At 36.9% G+C, this 22,030-nt stretch overlaps 1 protein-coding gene across 1 annotated transcript in view; it reads right to left on the bottom strand.

Moving 5' to 3' along the window:
* Positions 1–10,247, bottom strand: part of LOC121383809 (sacsin-like) — a 65,041-nt gene extending 54,794 nt beyond the window's left edge. The window contains exon 1 of the mRNA XM_041513907.1: positions 9,998–10,247. The gene's annotated coding sequence lies outside the window, so the exon portion shown is untranslated. The remainder of the gene's footprint in view (positions 1–9,997) is intronic.
* Between the last annotated feature and the right edge of the window lie 11,783 nt (positions 10,248–22,030).

Genomic DNA, 22,030 nt, shown 5'->3' with positions numbered 1-22,030 from the left:
GGCTATGAAGTGTTTTGCTGTATTATCCAGCATCGAGACACAAATGCATGCACACCCGCACACACCGAGACAAAGAAATATGCACTCAACAATATTTTTTTATTTATGTATTTTTACAACTTTACCATCCATGTGATATATCTAGATTAGGTGTAGCTAATGTTTGAGACATAACCACTTAATAAACAGTGTACTGGGGTGTAGTTAAACAAAATATCATTTCCAGGTAATGTATTCAGACTTCGGGGGGGGGGGGGGGGGGGGGAGTCCTAGAAAAAAATGAACCAAAATAGTGCTTAAAGTCCTGGAAAATGAAAATGTTTGGAGTGTATGAACCCTGTGCAGAGACTGTGATAATTCTAACTCCTCAGGATAGGCACTATAGAATGGTCAGTTTATCATATTCATACAAATATGTTTGATTACCTTTTACTTTTCGCCTACTGTTTCTGTAGCCATACAGGCTATAGTACCTATACGTACATGTGTACTAGCATCTAATCCACTGGTATAACCACTGTCACCGAGGTTGGTAACAGTCAATTTGCTATCAAAGATTTTTAGCTTATTTGATAAGAGTACCCAAAGACTTCTAGCTTATTTGATAAGAGTGTCCAAAGACGTCTAGCTTATTTGATAAGAGTGCCCAAAGACGTCTAGCTTATTTGATAAGAGTGCCCAAAGACGTCTAGCTTATTCAATAGAGTGCCCCCTGTGGTCTTTTCACCCTTCGAGGACCCACTCTGTGGTTGTGTTTTCCCCGTCCCAACTAATGCACCACGACTGGTATATCAACGGTGGTTATTAATGGAACATGTTAAAATTATCAAATGTGATGTAGTTAAACAAAACAAACTTTAAACTTTGCACTTTAAACTGACCTATATTGGACATGATTGTACTGGCACTCTCCCAAATCACCTATTACCGTGTATTGTTATATTAGCCTAGAATGTTACTTGCGTACACATTGTGGCTCTCAATTTTTCTCATTTGACTCGAGCAAGAGTAACACAGAATAAATGGTTATTGACCTATTCAACAGTCAAGAAGTACTTACTGACCTATTTGTTCAATGATATCCTATTAAAGGGACATTCCTGTGTTTGCTGCAATTTTTAAGATGTTATCGACTACCAGAGACTTTTTAACAATTGTAATTACATATCAAATATATTTTTCTGCTTAACATATTAGTTGCTGTATATTAAACGTGTTTCTGATCCTTCTAATATTTGTAATAGGTTAAATTTTATTTTGTTTCCTAAAATAATTTTTATTTTTTTATTCTTTTATTTTTTGTACGTACGTGTAAAATTATTTGAAGACAAAATCCAGTTTGGGCTTCTTACAAATATTAAGACGACCAAAAACACATTGAATACACAGACACTGATATCCTAAACAAAACAATATATTTAATATGTAAGTTTAATTGTAGAAATATTGTATTAGTCGGAAACATCTTACAATACAGCAAACTCAGGAATGTCCCTTTAATACTTAAACACACCTCAGAAATATTTTCTACAATACTTGGATAAAAAAGAATGTAAAACTTATTTTTGAGTTCACAAATATACTTGTGAATACAGCAAGTATTAACAGAATAATACAATAAAATTTCGGTAAAATATTTACCTAGGCTAAAGGGAGTATGAAAAGACCTTTTGATACAGTTTACTGAAGACATGTAGAGCGCGGCGCTATGTCACATTGATGAGTGCACTGTGACATGTATATGGAATGCATACTAGCCTGGTTTTTACACTTAACATTATCAAGCCATTGAGTTTAAGACTTCCGTCCGTTTTTTTGTTACACGCGTGTAACTTACTATTAATTACTCATGCAGATCAATGCAATTTCTATGTCAGAATATATCCTGTGAAAAATACAACACAGTCGAGAGGGTCAGGTGACTACTAATTTTAGTGAGTACACTCAGCTGATAAGTACTGTGTACAAAACCAACATAGGTCGACCATGAAATGTTTCAGTTAACAGCCCTCACATACCGTCCCGTGTTGCTGTTATACCACTTGTACAGTTGTTATCAGTTAGTACTACATATACTACAGAGGTCAACTTACTTGTAATCATCAAAGATTTCTAAAGGCATATCAGAATTTTGTAGGTGGTTTTTTAAAATTGTTTTATGAGGATTTATTTTCTAAACCGGACTATATTAAGCTGCTACAACAAGTAACGACCGGACAAATGATGGTGTGTAGCCTTAAACACCTGCGTTGAAGTAACACAGGCTCCGTAAATTCGACTCTTGACATTTATAACATTAATAAGCACAGGACCAAGTTAAAAAGAGTACAAATGTAGTTTTTTTTAAACTTTAGACTGGCCCTACCTAATATTTTTAGTCATGTTCCCAGAATTATTTTAGGCACAAGGCAGAATAAAATTTTCTTTTCTTCATTTGTTATAATCTATATTTGAGTATTCCTTTGTTAATCTATCTATAGGGGGCATACTAGTTGAGTATCTCTTTTACAAGATGTAATATGTATGTAGGATGCATTTTCTTTTTATACTAAGCATATCTGAAATTACTGACAAAACACTACCAAAAGATGCTGTGATGGTGGTGTAAACAAATAACTGCAAGAAAAGTGAAAATGCTGAAATTAAATAATTGATAGGAGTAGCCTGTGTGGTGGCCATGGATTTACCTTCTCAGTAAGTCAGTATCTATGCCAAGTGTCAAAATTACCATGGGTCAAAATTATGAAGGCTGTTTTTCTGAAACACAGGTGTTTAACACCAAATTTAAAATGTGCTGAGAAGTTGTAATAAAAATATTCATTTTCTTTTCATTATTGGTTATTCTAAAGAGACTGCAGAGCTTGTTTTGCAGTGTGAGATTTGATTAAATACTTGAGGCATAACAGAACAAACTGTTTGGTTTTTGCTATTGACCCATAAAGAAACTGACCATAACAAAATACTTTCCAAATTATAATCTAGAATTTATTTAAATAAATATCCTGAAACTGGAAATTTTAATATGTGTTCAGTTTATTTATTACCTTTTAAAAAAAAAAAAAAAAAAAATTTTTTTTTTTTTTTTTTTTTTTTTTTTTTTTGGGGGGGGGGGGGGGTGGTCTTTTTTTTCTTTTGTCTTTTTGGCCTAACTAGACTATTTTGGACAAATGTAGCAAAAACCCAACATTTTATTCTGCAGTGACTGTTAAGCTATATAACAGTTGTAATACTTTTATTTTTTGGGGGGAGTATGTTGACTACATTATGATAAATTCTAGCATGGCATTGAAAAAAACTACACTGTAGGACTGAAAATATAAATACCAGATAGTTATTGTGTATATACTATCAAATACACGTACATGCTAAGTAAGTAACTGTGATCATATATTGAACATGAAACAAGCCATGTGTGAATACTGCATGTAATGCATCTCTTGAAATTAATGTTAAGTTAATTGGTGTTGTACCTAGATTCACTTTAAACTACAGTAAACTATAAGTGTACTTTTATATATAGAGTACACTTGTACAGGTATGTTAAGTGAGTCATAATTATTTCTTGCTGCATCTGGTTTTAGAAATCCACATTTGTAAAATACCAGTATTTTGTTTCTTTAATTTATAACTTATTACTCTTGGAGAAAAAAAAGTATAATGTCTAAAGCATTATCAGTGGAAATCATGGAAAGTCATGAATTTTCTTGCTAAATAAGTGTATGAATCATGATTAAGATAATTTACAGTGGACCTTTCTTAATATAAGTACTGAAAAGTAGAATATTTAGATACCGGTATGTCAAATACATTTATATTAAAACAGGCTCAGTGAAATCAGAATTCCTATTAAATTATGTCATTTTGTACACACAAAGTAAATTATTTACATTAACAAATTATAACTATTGCAAACCGATACCACTATCATTTCTAATTTCATGTAAATTATAACTATTGCAAACCGATACCACTATCATTTCTAATTTCATGTAAATTATAACTATTGCAAACCGATACCACTATCATTTCTATTTTCATGTAAATTATAACTATTGCAAACCGATACCACTATCATTTCTATTTCATGTAAATTATAACTATTGCAAACCGATACCACTATCATTTCTAATTTCATGTAAATTATAACTATTGCAAACCGATACCACTATCATTTCTAATTTCATGTAAATGTGCATGAAAAAGCATTGTTATATTTCTACTTACAGGTATAAAAGAAAAAGAAAATTAGGAACAAAAAAACTGTATATTTAATATTTTAATTTTCCTATTTATTTTTCATCATTTGAAAATTTAATATTTATTTCTGTAATTATATGAATGTTATTGATTTTTAAAAATGTTCTTACATGTATACATATATAAAAAAAAAAAAAATTGATTTTACATTGAATATTTATTTGTGTTACCATAACTTTAATAATTTTGTTTGGGCTGGATTTGGTTTTTTTTATTTCATTGAAATAATTTATTAAAAATAATAATGTTGACAAATTTGATCGAATTTACACTACTCTGCAAACGAATAATTTGTAGTTTTAAACACGTATATCTTCATATTAAATCGCGATAACAAACATTGAATAGAACCCGGAAGTAAACAGCGATGAATGGAACGTGGCGTTTTACAAATTAAAACTTTATTAAATGCTGTTACCGTTTTTTATTGCAAAAACTCAAGTGTTATCAGTCAAATATATACACATTTAATGGTTTTGGCATGGTGGATATATGACAGAAAGTTGTAAGAACGGTAAGACAAGTAGCCTACATGGTTGGGGAAAACCCACGATTTGACTGAACATTATTTTTTTCTTTTTTTTTCTTTCATTTCTTTTTTAACCACCAACTGCGGTATTTCGTAGATTTTTATTATTTACTTTAATTTTTAGCTGTTCTACGCTTCAGTCCCATGAATGCACACAATTAGGTCGGGAATAATGCCGGTGACAGACCATCACGTCAGCGAGGTGTGACGTGGCTAGGATGCACGTTCTGATCACATTCCGAGCGCTTTTTACGCTCTACGCCACACTACGCTGGCTCTGCACATGCACGACAACAAATAATCGAGGCTTGTCATACAAAGTGTCTAAACATCCAGTATTTCCTTCGAAAATAAGACAAGACAAGAAGACAACACAATATATATTGAGGCCACATGACCAAGATAACTACTTTTAAAAACAAATTAATTGTGCGCTACGCGTGCACAAATTACATTGCATGTATAATCAATTTAAACTGGCAGATTTCTTTTTAAAAACAAGGCTATTCCTTTAATACACTTTATATTTTGGGTAGAAATCAATAAATAAAATTTGTCTCTTGAAGGATTTACTATAAAGTATTCTGATATGAAATATTTCCTGCTCAAAGCATAATATGGACATACTAAAAGAAAATGATATTCATCTTCCACTTGATTGAGATTACACTTTAAACAGATAGTTTCATTTCTTTCTATTACTGGATTATATCTGCTTTTCTGTACTTTTAATTTATGTGACAAAAACCTCAATTTCTAAAAGAGATTTATAACAAGAATATGCCTTTAAAAAATTATGAAGAGTTAATTTTATCATGCCAGTGTTGAAAATGAATGTCTTTACATCTCTGTACAAAGCTGGACATAAATAACGTGATACTGCCACATTCTTGGGCAATCCAAACATAAGAAAACCCTGTTTGAAACAACAGTGTTCTTACATGTGATACCCAATTAACTATACCAGTTTCATCATGACATTTCAACATATTATAACAAGTTTTGGGATATTTGGATGAATCCATATATAACAATTTACACCAATATTTTATACAATGGCTAAAGTATTTCACACACAAATGATCTCTACCTATTTCCCCAAGTACAGCATTTGATGATACTCTCTTTGAAACTCCTAAAAACCTTTTTAAAAATTACTTTGTACTTTTTCAATAGATTCTCGGTAACTAAATCCCCATATTTCAGAGCCATATAATAAAATAGGAGCTATTTTAGAATCAAATATATTCTGGAAAATACTATATGATAATGTAGGGTATTTCTTGAATAAAGTAAAAATAGGAAAACAGGCTTTTCTCGCTTGAATAGATACAGTCTCGCAAGCCTTAGACCATTTCAAACGAGAAGAGAATGTTATACCAAGATGCTTATAATATGACAGTTGTTAATTGACTGCCCTTATAAAACCACTTCTCATTACGTCTTAAATACCCACCATTTCTAAATACAATTATATTAGATTTATCAACATTAATCCCGACAACTATAGAGCTATAACTCTAATCAGTTGTGTTGGTAAACTGTTTACTGCCATTATTAATAACAGACTGAACCTTTTTGCTGCTGAAGTAAACTTAATAAACAGGAATCAGGCTGGATTTCGCAAAGGTCATTCAACGAGCGATAACATATATTGTATGCATGTTTTACTGTCGATATATCTGTCGTTTGGTAAACAAATTATACTGTACTTTTGATGATTTCCGAAAGGCTTTTGACTCTGTCTGGCGTACGGGGCTATGGAGAAAATTACAAAAATGTCAGATTAAAGGTAAATGCTTCAAAATAATTTTTAATTTGTATAGAAACATTAAATCATGCGTTGAAATTAATAATAAGAAATTTGATTTTTTTCCTTGTCTAACAGGCGTGAGGCAGAGGGGAAATTTATCACCATTTTTATTTTCAATATTTCTAAATGATCTTGAAGATTTTTTTAAAATGCTTCAAGGATCTCCTCTGGAAATAATTACAGAAAATTGCCAAAACAAATTACATATATTTATTGAAATTTTCGTACTATTGTATGCAGATGATACTGTAATTTTCTCCGAAACTCCTGAAGGTATGCAACATGCTTTAGATATATTTGATGACTATTGTAACTCTTGGAATCTTAGCATTAATGTGAGTAAAACAAAAGTTGTGATTTTTAGCAAGAAGAAGTTGAGGTCTAATGTTAAATTTATACTGCAAGATGAACGATTGGTAACTGTTAATTACTACTGTTATTTAGGAATTTGCTCAAAAAGCATACCAGTTCAATTAAAACGTTTTGATTCAATGGTTAAACCGATTTTATTATATGGATCAGAAATTTGGGGTTATGAAAATTTACAAATAATAGAAAAAATTCATCTCCACTTTTGCAAACGGATTTTGAAGGTAAAAAAAAAGTACCCCAAATTTTATGGTATATGGAGAATTAGGAAGGTTCCCTTTAGAAATACAAGTAAAGTTACGAATGGTGTCATTTTGGAGTAAACTGGTTAAAGACGAAAATAAACTTAGTAGTATTTTATATAAATTAATGTTCTCTTTAAACAGTGGTGAAGGAAATCAATTTAAATGGTTGAAATTCATAAAAAGTATATTCGATAACTCGGGAATGTGGTACATCTATACCAATCAAAATAATGATTTCAAATCGTATAAACAAGAATTAAAACAAAACCTCTGTGATCAATTTATACAACAGTGGTTCTCGGAAATTACAAACTCTTCTAGGGGTAGATTTTATACATTATTTAAAACAGAATTTTATTTCGAAACCTATTTGTCGAGATTATCATACCAAAATAGATGCTGGATAACTAAACTGCGTACGTCAAATTTAAGATTACCAATCGAAACTGGCAAATGGTTTAACGTTCCTAGAGAAAATAGAATATGCAAACTTTGTAATACCGATATTGGAGATGAATACCATTATGTATTTAATTGATAATATTGAAAATATTACAAGAAAATATATAAAACAATATTATAGAATTAATCCTAGCGTTTTTAAAATGAAAGGTATGCTGTCATTATGTAATGCACCATTATTAAAAAACCTAGCTATATTTATTAAAAGATTATCTTGTCTTGTGAACTGACGTTTCTCCGCATATTTTAGCTATTTTGTTTCCATATCTTGTGTTCTGTTAATTATAGATACTTCTATGTTGATGCCTGTTTTTGTCATGTATGTTAATTATGTATTTGAAAATGTCCTCTTGTTACACATTGTAATGTGTCTGAGTGTTGTTTAATAAATCTTAAAAAATCTTGAATTAACTTCTAATCCCCATTTTACACAAATCTTATTTAATACATCAAGCTGTTTTTGCAAACCTATTACTGTATCATCAATAAGTATACCATCCTCAGCAAAAAGAAGCATTAGTATATCATTAATATTATCATTCACAAAAATTCCTCTAAGATTACTGTTATTAATTAAATTCATTAATAAAAATTGTAAACAAAACTGGGCTTAACATACACCACTGACGGACACCACTAGATTCTTTACTCTAACACAAGCCTTTACTTTTTCATACATATCTTTTAAAATGTTAAACATTTTACCTTGAATACCCCTCAAATGCAACACATATAGTAACTTTTTCATATCTACCAAGTCAAAAGCTCTTCCTCTTCTTTTTAAAAAAACGTGTTGTCCTTACTACATTAGACACCCACTTAAAACAGTTAAAAAAACAAACAAAAACAAACAAACAAACAAAAAGAACACCCACATTTTGGTGTCGATAAACCTTTCTTTATGTTCTTTTTTCCCCTTCCTCTCTTTCCCTTTTTTCCCCTCCAATGCAAGCTCGTTTCACCTATCATTCTTGACCCTCAGATCATTTCAAAATGCGTATGTATGTATGTATGTATGTATATGTATGTATATGCATGTATATGAATACGGTTGTGCAGTATATGACAAGAAATGTAATGTAATGAATATAACTCCCATACATATCACATGTTGTTTATATACATAATATGAAATATAAAACCTTTACCGTACCGTTATACAGGTATACATAATCATGTTATAATTTTATTAATGTTGTCTGGGGGTAATAAAGGTTTAGAAGAAAAAAAGTAAAAAGCTTTGCGAAGATGAATAAAAGCAACATAAAATCTATGTCTAGGCTTTCTAAGATATTTTTGACGCAAAAACTGAATTTCACAATAACTGGCTTTGTTTTGTTCTTAGACTTTACACGATAGATAAGGGTTCAAAGTTTTCCATTCCAAGTTCAGTCTGTAAAACATTTCTAACAAGATACTCTGTGTCCTCCCATGTCTCATTGGCAGAGCTGTCTAATCCATGTATAATTACATTACTTCTACTTTGGGCCTCTTGACTGTGTACCATTAACCTCTAATTTTAACAACTGTTTCTTAAGTTCATGATTTTCTGCTCTCAGTTGTTCAAAATCTTCTTTAAGTTCATCCCGAATAGTATCAATTTTTTTGTTTAAACCTTGTATATCAGCCCGTATTGCTTTAAGCAAATCAGCGGTGTTTTCGTGGTCATTACTGTATACAACATTATCGCCTTGCACACCATTAGAGAACTGCAAAGTAGACTGTCTAATGGTCATTGATCTAACAGCAGTACCCCTTCCTTGATCGAGGGCCAGGATTTAGTTCTATGTCGCCACATGTTTCATATAAACGTGATATGTAGGGTATATCAAAATAGTCAGTTGAAATATTTTCACCGAACCTACATGAGTCTGCTTTACACCACAACAGAGCGACATTACCGTGTTCGTTTCCCCCACACATTAATATCGATACAAGCGATATATCGACTCAAGCAAGTTCGACACAACGGTGCTCGACTATATATATGTATAGATGTATGTACATGTGTGTGTGTGTGTGTGTGTGTGTGTGTGTGTGCACATGTATGTGTGTACATGTATGTGTGTACGCGTGTGTGTGTGTGATCGTGCGTGCAGTATATGTAAACAAAGAAAGAAACAAAGAAAGGAACAAAGAATGAAAAACAAAACAACACGTCATGTGAAGCTTGTTGCAGAGTAGGACCTATAAGCTTTAGTTCCAGATAAAGCGAAAACTGCTCATCTTAAAATTTGTATTTATTTACAAAGGACAAACTGGCGTACAGCTTAGCTAATGAACACACAATACCTATTTCAAAACAAACAATTATAGACTTACCACCAACAGTGAACAAAAGAAAGCTGAAATATTTCAATATCAACATGGCGGACATTTGACTGTTTTCTTTGTGCTTTTAAAATGTCCCCGTTTCGCATCGAATGCCACGAATAGGCTACCTGGCGAAAACACCAACAATACGTAATATGACAACCGGGTCGGATAGCGTCAGCCAATAACTGGCTGTTAAAAGGTACATATTCGGTGACATGAGTATCGTCTATTCAGGTTTCATGTTTACCAATGTGAGACGCAGTAATATAAATGTACTATATATATATACTTAACTCCAAAAGAAACGCGAAAATTTTAAAATATTAAAAAACCCACATTTGAATAAACTATGTACAAATCGATTAAGTTGACGAATAGCCATCTTGTCAGCGTATCCAATTCCACATAACGCATGAAAAAAACGAGTACAGTGTGACGTCACGCACGTGCTGAAATTGACGACCAAAATCGATCTGGAATGCAAAACGGGTGGATCATGAAAGATGCGAATTGCACGTGAAACACTACCAGGCCTGGGTATAAAAGAAACGCCAGACAGCAATGTTGAACTCATTTTACGAGTAGCGATACAACGATGCCACGACTTAACGCTGATTCCAGACATAGAGCTTTGGGGAATTTGGAGGCCGGAATGGATGCCAGGCAGGTTGCACGTGCTTTCGGTGTCCATGTCTCGACAATCTACCGTCTCATAGACCGATTTCTACAGAACAACAACGTCGTCGACCGTCCACGTAGCGGCCGTCCCAGAGTGACGTCACAGCGCCAGGACCGTTACATCGTCCGAACTCACATGCGTGATCGGTTCGTACCAGCCACCACAACAGCCCGGCAGACAGTGGGAACCCACAACCGCCCCGTTTCCTACACCACGGTACGACGTCGTCTGATCGCCATCCATCTGAACTGTCGTCGACCGTACATTGGACAACGTCTCACACAGCGACACCGCCTTGCACGACACAACTGGGCTGTTCTGCATCGACAGTGGCGGAACCGACAGTGGCAGAACATCGTCTTCTCCGACGAAAGCCGCTACTGCTTAGATAGGGCCGACGGTCGTATAAGAGTGTGGAGGCGTCGAGGTGAGCGCTTCACAGATGCGTGTGTTATGGAGAGGGACCGTTGGGGAGGGCCTTCCGTCATGCTGTGGGGTGCCATATCCTGGGGACGTCGTGTACAACCTGTCATCTTCGACAACAACGGCCGAGGACGCGGCAGGGGCGTCACAGCACAGCGCTACATCGACGAAGTGCTCACGCCTGTGGTGGTGCCTTTTTTCGCGGGTCACCGTCAGATGGTTTACCAGCACGACAACGCCAGGCCACACACGGCACGGGCCACCCAGGCATTCCTGGCACAGCACAACATCATCACAATGGACTGGCCAGCTTTAAGCCCGGATCTGAACCCCATCGAGCACTTGTGGGACGAGGTTCAGCGCATGATGAACCAACGCCCTGCTCCCGTGGTGACACAGCAGCAGCTCCGCCAGGCCGTCGTGGACACCTACAACAACGTGCCCAGGGCCTTCATCAGGAACCTCTTCCTCTCCATGGGTAGGAGGTGTGCGGCGGTCATGGCCAGCAATGGCGGACACACCCGCTATTAGTGGACATGTTTGAGTGGCATGTGACGCCATTGAAGAAGCGCCATGGCCTTGACATTTCAAATGACAATGCGACCTCGATTTTTAACATGTCAATAACATGAAATCTCATCTTTACGAATTGTTTAAGTTTTTCATAGAAACGATTATTTTAAGAACTTTGGGACGTATTTCAATGAGTGCACTCAAAACCTCCAATCTACGTATTCGCGTTTCTTTTGGAGTTAAGTATATATATATATATATCAGAGATGGGGTAATCGTAATCAGTAATCGTAATAGATTGTAATATACATACTCTTCAAAAAAAAAGTACGGGAACCTGAAATATTAATGTTAATATCAACTATTAGACCGAACATATGTTTTGACCACAGACATCCTGGTAAAGAACGTTCAGGTCTGTTTATCAATAAACCGAAACACATTCCATAGTTTGCACGTGCATCACGCAGTTGCCCCGTACACATGCGTGGGGTGTCATTCTCGATTTTGACAATTTCCAGGAAGGTCCATTAATCACTGTAGAACATTATTTCTGTCAATGTTTTTCATTGTGTTGATCATACAGTTGTTACTGTTTTGGTTTTAGTCATTTTTATTGTTTGAATTTGCGATTTACTGATAAAAAAAACGTCACCTTTCAAATTCACTTCTGACCGTCCTTCAAGATCATTGGTGGTCATAAAACCTAATGTAATACTGAACTACCGGTTGTAATGTTTGCCCAATTAATTCACTATTATCATATACCTTACAGTTTTGGCAATTGTAAATTTTTATTTTTGGGGGGAAGAATATATATACTTAACTCCAAAAGAAACGCGAAAATTTTAAAATATTAAAAAACCCACATTTGAATAAACTATGTACAAATCGATTAAGTTGACCAATAGCCATCTTGTCAGCGTATCCAATTCCACATAACGCATGAAAGAAACGAGTACAGTGTGACGTCACGCACGTGCTGAAATTGACGACCAAAATCGATCTGGAATGCAAAACGGGTGGATCATGAAAGATGCGAATTGCACGTGAAACACTACCAGGCCTGGGTATAAAAGAAACGCCAGACAGCAATGTTCAACTCATTTTACGAGTAGCGATACAACGATGCCACGACTTAACGCTGATTCCAGACATAGAGCTTTGGGGAATTTGGAGGCCGGAATGGATGCCAGGCAGGTTGCACGTGCTTTCGGTGTCCATGTCTCGACAATCTACCGTCTCATAGACCGATTTCTACAGAACAACAACGTCGTCGACCGTCCACGTAGCGGCCGTCCCAGAGTGACGTCACAGCGCCAGGACCGTTACATCGTCCGAACTCACATGCGTGATCGGTTCGTACCAGCCACCACAACAGCCCGGCAGACAGTGGGAACCCACAACCGCCCCGTTTCCTACACCACGGTACGACGTCGTCTGATCGCCATCCATCTGAACTGTCGTCGACCGTACATTGGACAACGTCTCACACAGCGACACCGCCTTGCACGACACAACTGGGCTGTTCTGCATCGACAGTGGCGGAACCGACAGTGGCAGAACATCGTCTTCTCCGACGAAAGCCGCTACTGCTTAGATAGGGCCGACGGTCGTATGAGGGTGTGGAGGCGTCGAGGTGAGCGCTTCACAGATGCGTGTGTTATGGAGATGGACCGTTGGGGAGGGCCTTCCGTCATGCTGTGGGGTGCCATATCCTGGGGACGTCGTGTACAACCTGTCATCTTCGACAACAACGGCCGAGGACGCGGCAGGGGCGTCACAGCACAGCGCTACATCGACGAAGTGCTCACGCCTGTGGTGGTGCCTTTTTCGCGGGTCACCGTCAGATGGTTTACCAGCACGACAACGCCAGGCCACACACGGCACGGGCCACCCAGGCATTCCTGGCACAGCACATCATCATCACAATGGACTGGCCAGCTTTAAGCCCGGATCTGAACCCCATCGAGCACTTGTGGGACGAAGTTCAGCGCATGATGAACCAACGCCCTGCTCCCGTGGTGACACAGCAGCAGCTCCGCCAGGCCGTCGTGGACACCTACAACAACGTGCCCAGGGCCTTCATCAGGAACCTCTTCCTCTCCATGGGTAGGAGGTGTGCGGCGGTCATGGCCAGCAATGGCGGACACACCCGCTATTAGTGGACATGTTTGAGTGGCATGTGACGCCATTGAAGAAGCTCCATGGCCTTGACATTTCAAATGACAATGCGACCTCGATTTTTAACATGTCAATAACATGAAATCTCATCTTTACGAATTGTTTAAGTTTTTCATAGAAACGATTATTTTAAGAACTTTGGGACGTATTTCAATGAGTGCACTCAAAACCTCCAATCTACGTATTCGCGTTTCTTTTGGAGTTAAGTATATATATACACTACTTCTGTTTTTGGCGTGTATTTTTAATATGGAATCTGTGGACCGCTGGCCACACATCGTTTCTAGTTGTTTGGAATTATTGTTCTTGAATATCGGTCATTTAGACGTTATCCGGCCTCGGTGGCGTCGTGGTTAAGACATCGGATATAAGGCTCATAGTTACTGGGTTCGCAATTCGGTACCGGCTCCCACCCAGAGCGAGTTTTAACGACTCATTGGATAGGTGTAAGACCACTACACCCTCTTTTCTCTTACTAACCCTCTGCCCTGGATAGACAACCCAGACAGCCGAGTTGTGTGACCAGGACAGCGCGCTTGAACCTTAATTGGCTATAAGCACGAAAATAAGTTGAAATGAATGTTCCGCTTCAAAACCATACCTCAACGAAAAAGGTTAGAATGTTACAGTTTAGACAACTAAACTAATGATGGTTTTGTTTCAATCGTGAATATATGCATTACGTTATGTTTTAGTCAAAAACAACAGGAAAAACATCGCTATTTTTGCACAACGCGATGATGATGATAACTTGTTTAACGTGCCCATATACCACTAGGGTTTCGAACACGCCCATCCCGAGTCCGACCTCCGATAAGATCGGTGACCTGACTCGGGATGGGGGGGGGGGGGGGGGGGGGGGTAGAGTTGAAAATGGGCAGAATTTTGAAAATAGCAATTAGTAAAAAGGTTAAAAGATTAAATTAAAAAAAAAAAAAAAAAAAAAACGTTACAAGCCAAAAATAAAAAGAATTGACTGCTCGGCCGAATATTTATATAATTTGGAGCATTTTAGAAGGACAGTCCAAAATTAAATAAGAGAAATAATAATAAAAAAAGAGAGTAATTTCGACATAAACTTTTGAACGCAGATCTAAAAGTTTAAAGTCCGATCGATAGGTCCACGTGAGTGGCCTCGTTAAGGCCTTTTGGGTGCACAGCTTATGGGGACGAGATGGGATGCATCCCGTCAAGAAAACCCCTAGATTGACAGTCGATAGACGTTGAAGGTGTAGTGCTGTGCTGAAATACAGATCTTGAGAAGCCGGATCCGTCTGAACGAGAGAGAGTATCAGACTAGGGTATAGTCCAGTCGTCATGGGTTGGTATAGTGGTGCGGACGGGCCCGACTCCGGAGGATACGAGATGGTATCACTATAAAGCAAATAAAGTCTAGAAAAGAGTAGTAGGGGCCGACCCCGCTTCCTATTTCTTCTTAGAGAGGGGCGGTCAATCTTCCAGTGCTGCTAGGACAGGCTCGGACATGTAGAGACTAAACGCGAACAACCGTGGCGTTCTGCAGAATGGCCGTCATACGAGTTACGAAAAAACAAGTCAACATAGTCAGACGGAGAAATGACGTGGAGGCGAGGAATCTCGCTAAAAAAGAATCCAACCTGGTGGTGCAGACTATCGAAACGAGAAGCGTTCCAGCGTTCAGTCAGTTCCAATGGCCGCATACATCCCAGTAGAAAACTTCGTTTCGCTGACAAAAACAACAAAACGAAGGATCCCCAAGTCGAGCACACGAAAGCACGTGCAGTGTGCACCAGCGAAACAAACACGTCTTACCGCGTGGAGCTCCAGACTGGGAATGCGAGAACATTTCTTATCCGCTTCAACACCCATACAGTCAGGATACAAAAACTGAAATAACTTTTCTTGCTGGAATGCAGGATAAATAAAATAACCGGTTACTGCCTTAAGATATCGGCTTTATCCTTCTCAGGTGGAATGGCGTTATGTATGTTTCGCTTAGCCGATCGAAAACACGTTACACTACTCTATATTGATATATTTATGCAATGTTTCGAGTTCAGCAATAACTTACATGGGAGAAGCATCAACGTGTTCGCAAAAATATAAATGTGATTTCTATATTTTCACTCTAACTAAAATACAGTGAAAATGTTACTTTTACAGTGAAAATATGACCTTTCGCCAAATATCACTGTTATTGTTTCTGTAAATCGATGTATTTCATAGCTATGAATATACTAAATTACTATATCAACAGTTATTAAAATAATATATGTTGCAAATATCGGTCAAGGCTAACCGATTCACACAGTTTAAAGGAAATAACTAGGCCTAAAATCAGAATTCGTGCACGTATATTAAATAATAAATCTAGTATAACAAATATTAAGAGGACACAAAGAATGTGTGCATTATGTAATATTAATTACATTGGGAATGAGTCTCAAGACTGCTCAATTTTAAAGGTCCCGAATTTTCTCAGTTCTAAAACCCGGGGTCGGGATTTAGCTCAGTCGGTTGAGTACTCACATGAGGTGCTTGAGTCGCAGGACCGAACCACCTCGGTGAATCCTTTAAGCTGGCTGGGGGGTTTTCTCGTTCCAACCAGTACAACACAACTGGACAAAGGCTGTATTATGTGTTTTCCTGTCTGTGGGAAAGTGCATATAAAAGATTCCTTGCTGCATTAGGAAAAATGTAGTGGATTTCCTCTGATGATTACGAGTCAGAATTACCAAATGTTTGACAGCCAATAGCCGATTATTAATTAATCAATGTGCTCCAGTGGTGTCGTTAAACAAAACAAACTTCTTCTTTTTTTCTAAAACCCGACCCTCTAAACATCGGATCATGTCTAAAGTGGAGAAATATTAGGTCCTCGCCGAGATGTATTACGAATCTATAACACACGTGTTACAAACATACAATACATACAGAGGCATACACATACACATGTTGCTGAAATGACATGTGACGTTTATTCTACAATGGTCACAGGGGCAGTAATTTGAATGCAGACTTTTGACGATTTCCGTTGATAGCGAAGGCACACGAATTTATTAAAAGTGCGGTTACGTTTGCATTCTGCATTAGTAAACGATGTTTTAATATCGTGAAATATACTGGTGTAAAGCGAACCGATTTAAGGGATGAAACAACCCGAGACGCACGACTGGCGCAAACTGTAACAAGGACGAAACGACTTACACCGTGTTACCTACAATCATATTGATCGGGTCCTATCCATACCCAACACACGATGTCGGCAAGCTTTGTTTATGAATTCCTTGTAATACTTCTGGAAATCATTCTGCTTGGTTGTAAACTTTTAGTATATGTTTTCATTTTGCTGTATCATGTGATGAGTCTTATCGTGTTAGTCCTGGTTTCTTTGATTAAAACAATTCTTTCCAGGAGCCGTTAGCCACACTTGGTGAAGAAGCAACGAATACAACGCCTTCGATTGTTCGCATATCGTCTATATATTTATGTATATTGATAAAAGGTGTGTCTTGTTTTAAAAAGGAACAATAAACGACCTAGAACACAATGCTGAAGCTGTTTCTCACGACGTTTTTCAAGACGAGGCACATTTCAGTTTTTATAGCGTAACTCACTGCAGACGTATGACCGTGCTCACTTTCTGTCTTGTGACATGACTAAGAACCGTCCTGAACGCGAGAAAGATGACAATGTTGGGGATACTATCCACGACGCCGCTTATGATGGCTGTTCAATATGAGACAGAGGAGGCAGTTACAGACAACGACTAACATGTTGTCCAGTGTATTATCAATAACGTTGTGAGACACAGGAGGCAGTTACAGACAACGACTAACATGTTGTCCAGTGTATTATCAATAACGTTGTGAGACACAGGAGGCAGTTACAGACAACGACTAACATGTTGTCCAGTGTATTACCAATAACGTTGTGAGACACAGGAGGCAGTTAAAGACAACGACTAACATGTTGTCCAGTGTATTATCAATAACGTTGTGAGACACAGGGGGCAGTTAAAGACAACGACTAACATGTTGTCCAGTGTATTATCAATAACGTTGTGAGACACAGGAGGCAGTTACAGACAACGACTAACATGTTGTCCAGTGTATTACCAATAACGTTGTGAGACACAGGAGGCAGTTAAAGACAACGACTAACATGTTGTCCAGTGTATTATCAATAACGTTGTGAGACACAGGAGGCAGTTACAGACAACGACTAACATGTTGTCCAGTGTATTACCAATAACGTTGTGAGACACAGGAGGCAGTTAAAGACAACGACTAACATGTTGTCCAGTGTATTATCAATAACGTTGTGAGACACAGGGGGCAGTTACAGACAACGACTAACATGTTGTCCAGTGTATTACCAATAACGTTGTGAGACACAGGAGGCAGTTAAAGACAACGACTAACATGTTGTCCAGTGTATTACCAATGACGTTGTGAGACACAGGGGGCAGTTACAGACAACGACTAACATGTTGTCCAGTGTATTACCAATGACGTTGTGAGACACAGGAGGCAGTTACAGACAACGACTAACATGTTGTCCAGTGTATTACCAATGACGTGGTGAGAAAGAGGAGGTAGTTAAAAACAACGACTAACATGTTGTCCAGTGTATTATCAATGACGTTGTGAGACACAGGAGGCAGTTAAAGACAACGACTAACATGTTGTCAAGTGTATTACCAATGACGTGGTGAGAAAGAGGAGGTAGTTAAAAACAACCACTAACATGTTGTCCAGTGTATTACCAATGACGTTGTGAGACACAGGAGGCAGTTAAAGACAACGACTAACATGTTGGCCAGTGTATTTTCAATGACATTGTTCCAGCTGTTATTAATATCGAGGTTTGGAATGTGGCGCAAAACATTCTTTGTGGGATATTGGCTTAGGCATGGCTGTACATGATATTGAGAACGAGGACTAGCTGAACACAGGTATTGACAAAAACAAGGATTCTGCTAAGCATCGTGTCATGAATGTGTCATGTTGAATAAAATTAAAATTTACATAATTTCTCTGTCTCTGACAGGGTGGGAGATTAAGGAAATATAGAATTGTCAAAAAAAAACAAAAACATACATGTATTAAAGCCCCAACATCAGCTAATATATATTTAATATGTAAGCATTTAGAATAAAGCTTTTTAGAATATATTTTTCTTTTCTCTCATCCATTCAGTAAATAAACTATTATTGTACACGAACAGACACAGATTTAAATAATATGTAGTAGTGTTGATATAAAGTGCTCCTACGGGCAGTAGCTAGTGGGAATTTCCCTATTAGCTCAGTTGGTAGAGCGCTGGACTCTCGTACTGAGAGTCTGTGGTTCGAATCCCCTCAGTGGAGGTTAATATTTTTCTGTTACAAATATTTACATGTGCCAACTACATTGGCTATGTGAGCCTCTGGTCAAAGGTTACTCCTAGAAAGGGGACTGATCTTACCTGTGTAATTAATTTATCATTAAAAGTTAGTTCTAATTTAGGTGCCGGTTGACCGACGCGGCCTAAAAATGAAATACAGATGGTTTTAAATTGGGAAATGGTAACTCCCCAAGAATCTGACCATTTTTGTAAGATATTTAGATTCGACAGGTCTTTTTGGACTAGATCGAAAGTATTTGCTCGTTTTTTCCTCGTTCCTTTCCTTTCTTCTTCTGTTGTACCGGGTCGCCGTACACCAAGGGTGATCACGGTTGCCCGTGACCCGGTGTACGCGACGCGGTACTCCAACAGCATTTGGTAAGGCGATATCAAACTCCCCAGGTGGGGGGGGGGGGGGGGGGGGGGGTGTAAGTTGACAGAGCAAGGCGACATTTCCGAATGCTCCTCGCCGAGTTGTATTACGAATCCATAATAAACGTAATACAAACATGCATAAACATGTTGCTGAAATGACGTGACGTTTATTCCACAATGGTCACAGGAGCAGTGATTTGAATGTAGACTGTTCACGCTATCCCTTGATAGCGAAGGCACACGGATATAACATACATATATAAACAACTATCATATGGTCACAGGAGCAGTGATTTGAATGTAAACTGTTGACGATATCCCTTGATAGCGAAGGCACACGGATATAACATACATACATATACAACTTTCATCTTTGATTATGCTTGGCATATTACATGGGATACAAGCATTAAAACAAATCCTATTCCAACTTGGTTTTTGGTCTTGTGTGGATATGCCAGGATGTGTGTGGCATCAATAGTTGTTTCTGTCTAGTTAAACAAATATATATTATTTCTAGATCAATGATTATGTCAGGGTTGGGGAGCCCTGGATCACTGTCTTACAATATGGTTTTAATTATATCAAATTAAGTAAATCAAATATATAACAAAATATAGCATTAAATTGGAGATATTTAATTATGTAAAAACATAAAACAATACAGAAAACAAAAGAGAGAAAGGGGAGAATAGAGGGATTTCGTACTGGTACTAAAAGAGTTTATTTCAACTCAAACCAGGATCTGAATAGATCAGGTCCTTTTAAGGGCCCTTATGAGCAACCTAGAGAGACAAGTCAACACCAACTAGGTCCACTTAAAGAGCTCCCTTTTTCACGTTTTCGCGGACCTTTCAATATTGCGCCTAATTTCCTTCACAAAAGTGCACACCCTTTCTCTTTGGCTTAATCCTACGGGACTTTCTAAATTCCTTAACACCATACCACTCTCCGCCTATTACCGGCCCAGGTCGGACTGCTGGTGTTCCCTTGCATCAGCCAGTGCAGGCGGTTACCCCTCCAACCCATTTACCACTTTCCTGCCCTGGGCAAAAGAGCCGGCCGAGGCCGGAGCCTGTGCCTAGGACAGGCGTGTGCTACAACAGCTTGTTCTGAATGTGCACGTTAAACACTTTGACCTGACCTGACCTGACTCAAACCAGGATTTTTTTTTAAAAGTATTAATTAATTAAAACCTAAGTATTTCCATGTAGTTATGTATTTGAAGAGTTTCAACCATGATGTTCAAATTTGTTTGATTAAATTATAATTACAATTGTTTTAAAGTATGAATTTTTCTAAATAAAATTTCTTTTGTAGAATATTTATAATGGCTTTAATATTTAATCCTTGTTTTTGTATATTTATACTGTAAATATATTTACGTTTACTAATTTACTGTTCTCATTATTAATCATACCAAATATTATTAGGGTTTTTCTAACTACAGTGTCTTGCAGAATCCAAGTTTCGATTTATTTCCATGAATTGTATATCACATAACAAAAACAAGTATTGCAATGTTTAAGCTTCTAAGTTACAAAAGCTACACATGTATAGATATACAATTAATTTTGAATAGAAATGTAATTGTGGATAGAATCCATTGAACTAATCAATACTAGAACCATGATAACATTGATTCCTTGGTACATTAATTTCAGAAGGTAGGATATAATATTCTTCCATTACAAACTGATATAATCGAGCTTGTTATATTAGGTTTTCTTTGCACCAAGCACGTATATCTCTGAAGAGTTGGGTACGTACAATTCTTCAAAGGGTCTTTTAAGTCAAATACTTCCAAATGTCCTATAATATTTTGTTGTGCCTTTCTCTATCTGTATCTAAATTCTGATTTAATGCCATATTAAAATCACAACAAACAATGTATTTATCGTTTTGAAAATCTTCAATATAATTCAATATAGCGTCATAATCTGCAAACTGACAATGAATTTATGTTAAAGATTTGTTTATTTTGCCAGACATAAACTGCTTTTAAAACATGTTAAGTTTCGAAATATTTGGTATGTCAAGATCATATATCTGTCTTATTTGGAAATAAACCTGCTAAAGACAATAGTCAGTATAGTATAAACGTAGAGATGAAAGAAATAAAACAGTAAATCATTGCCATCCATATAATCTATTCCATAACTTTTTGTATCTCCAAACCACTACCATAGCGTCATTGACGTTATATTATCACATCACCGAGTTGACAAATAGCATTTATTTAATAATAATAAATTAAATAAAAATAATAACAATGATTTTTAAAATAAAAATAAAAATAAATAATACATAAAAAATTATAAAATACATAATTATTAAATAAATATTAATAATTAATAAATAAAAGTAAGTAAATAAATATATCAATAAATAATTAAATAATAACTTCATACCACAATCATATAATAGTCTAATATACTTCTGTAGCCTTTATCCTGTTCCTTAACTACGGTTAATTGGGCTTTTATTTTGTTCACGTT

This window comes from Gigantopelta aegis, chromosome 10 (genome assembly GCF_016097555.1).
Source record: "Gigantopelta aegis isolate Gae_Host chromosome 10, Gae_host_genome, whole genome shotgun sequence".
In the NCBI taxonomy this organism is placed as follows: Eukaryota; Metazoa; Mollusca; class Gastropoda; order Neomphalida; family Peltospiridae; genus Gigantopelta; species Gigantopelta aegis.
Note: the sequence above shows the minus strand (reverse complement) of the source record. Positions and strands in the feature narration are given on the sequence as shown.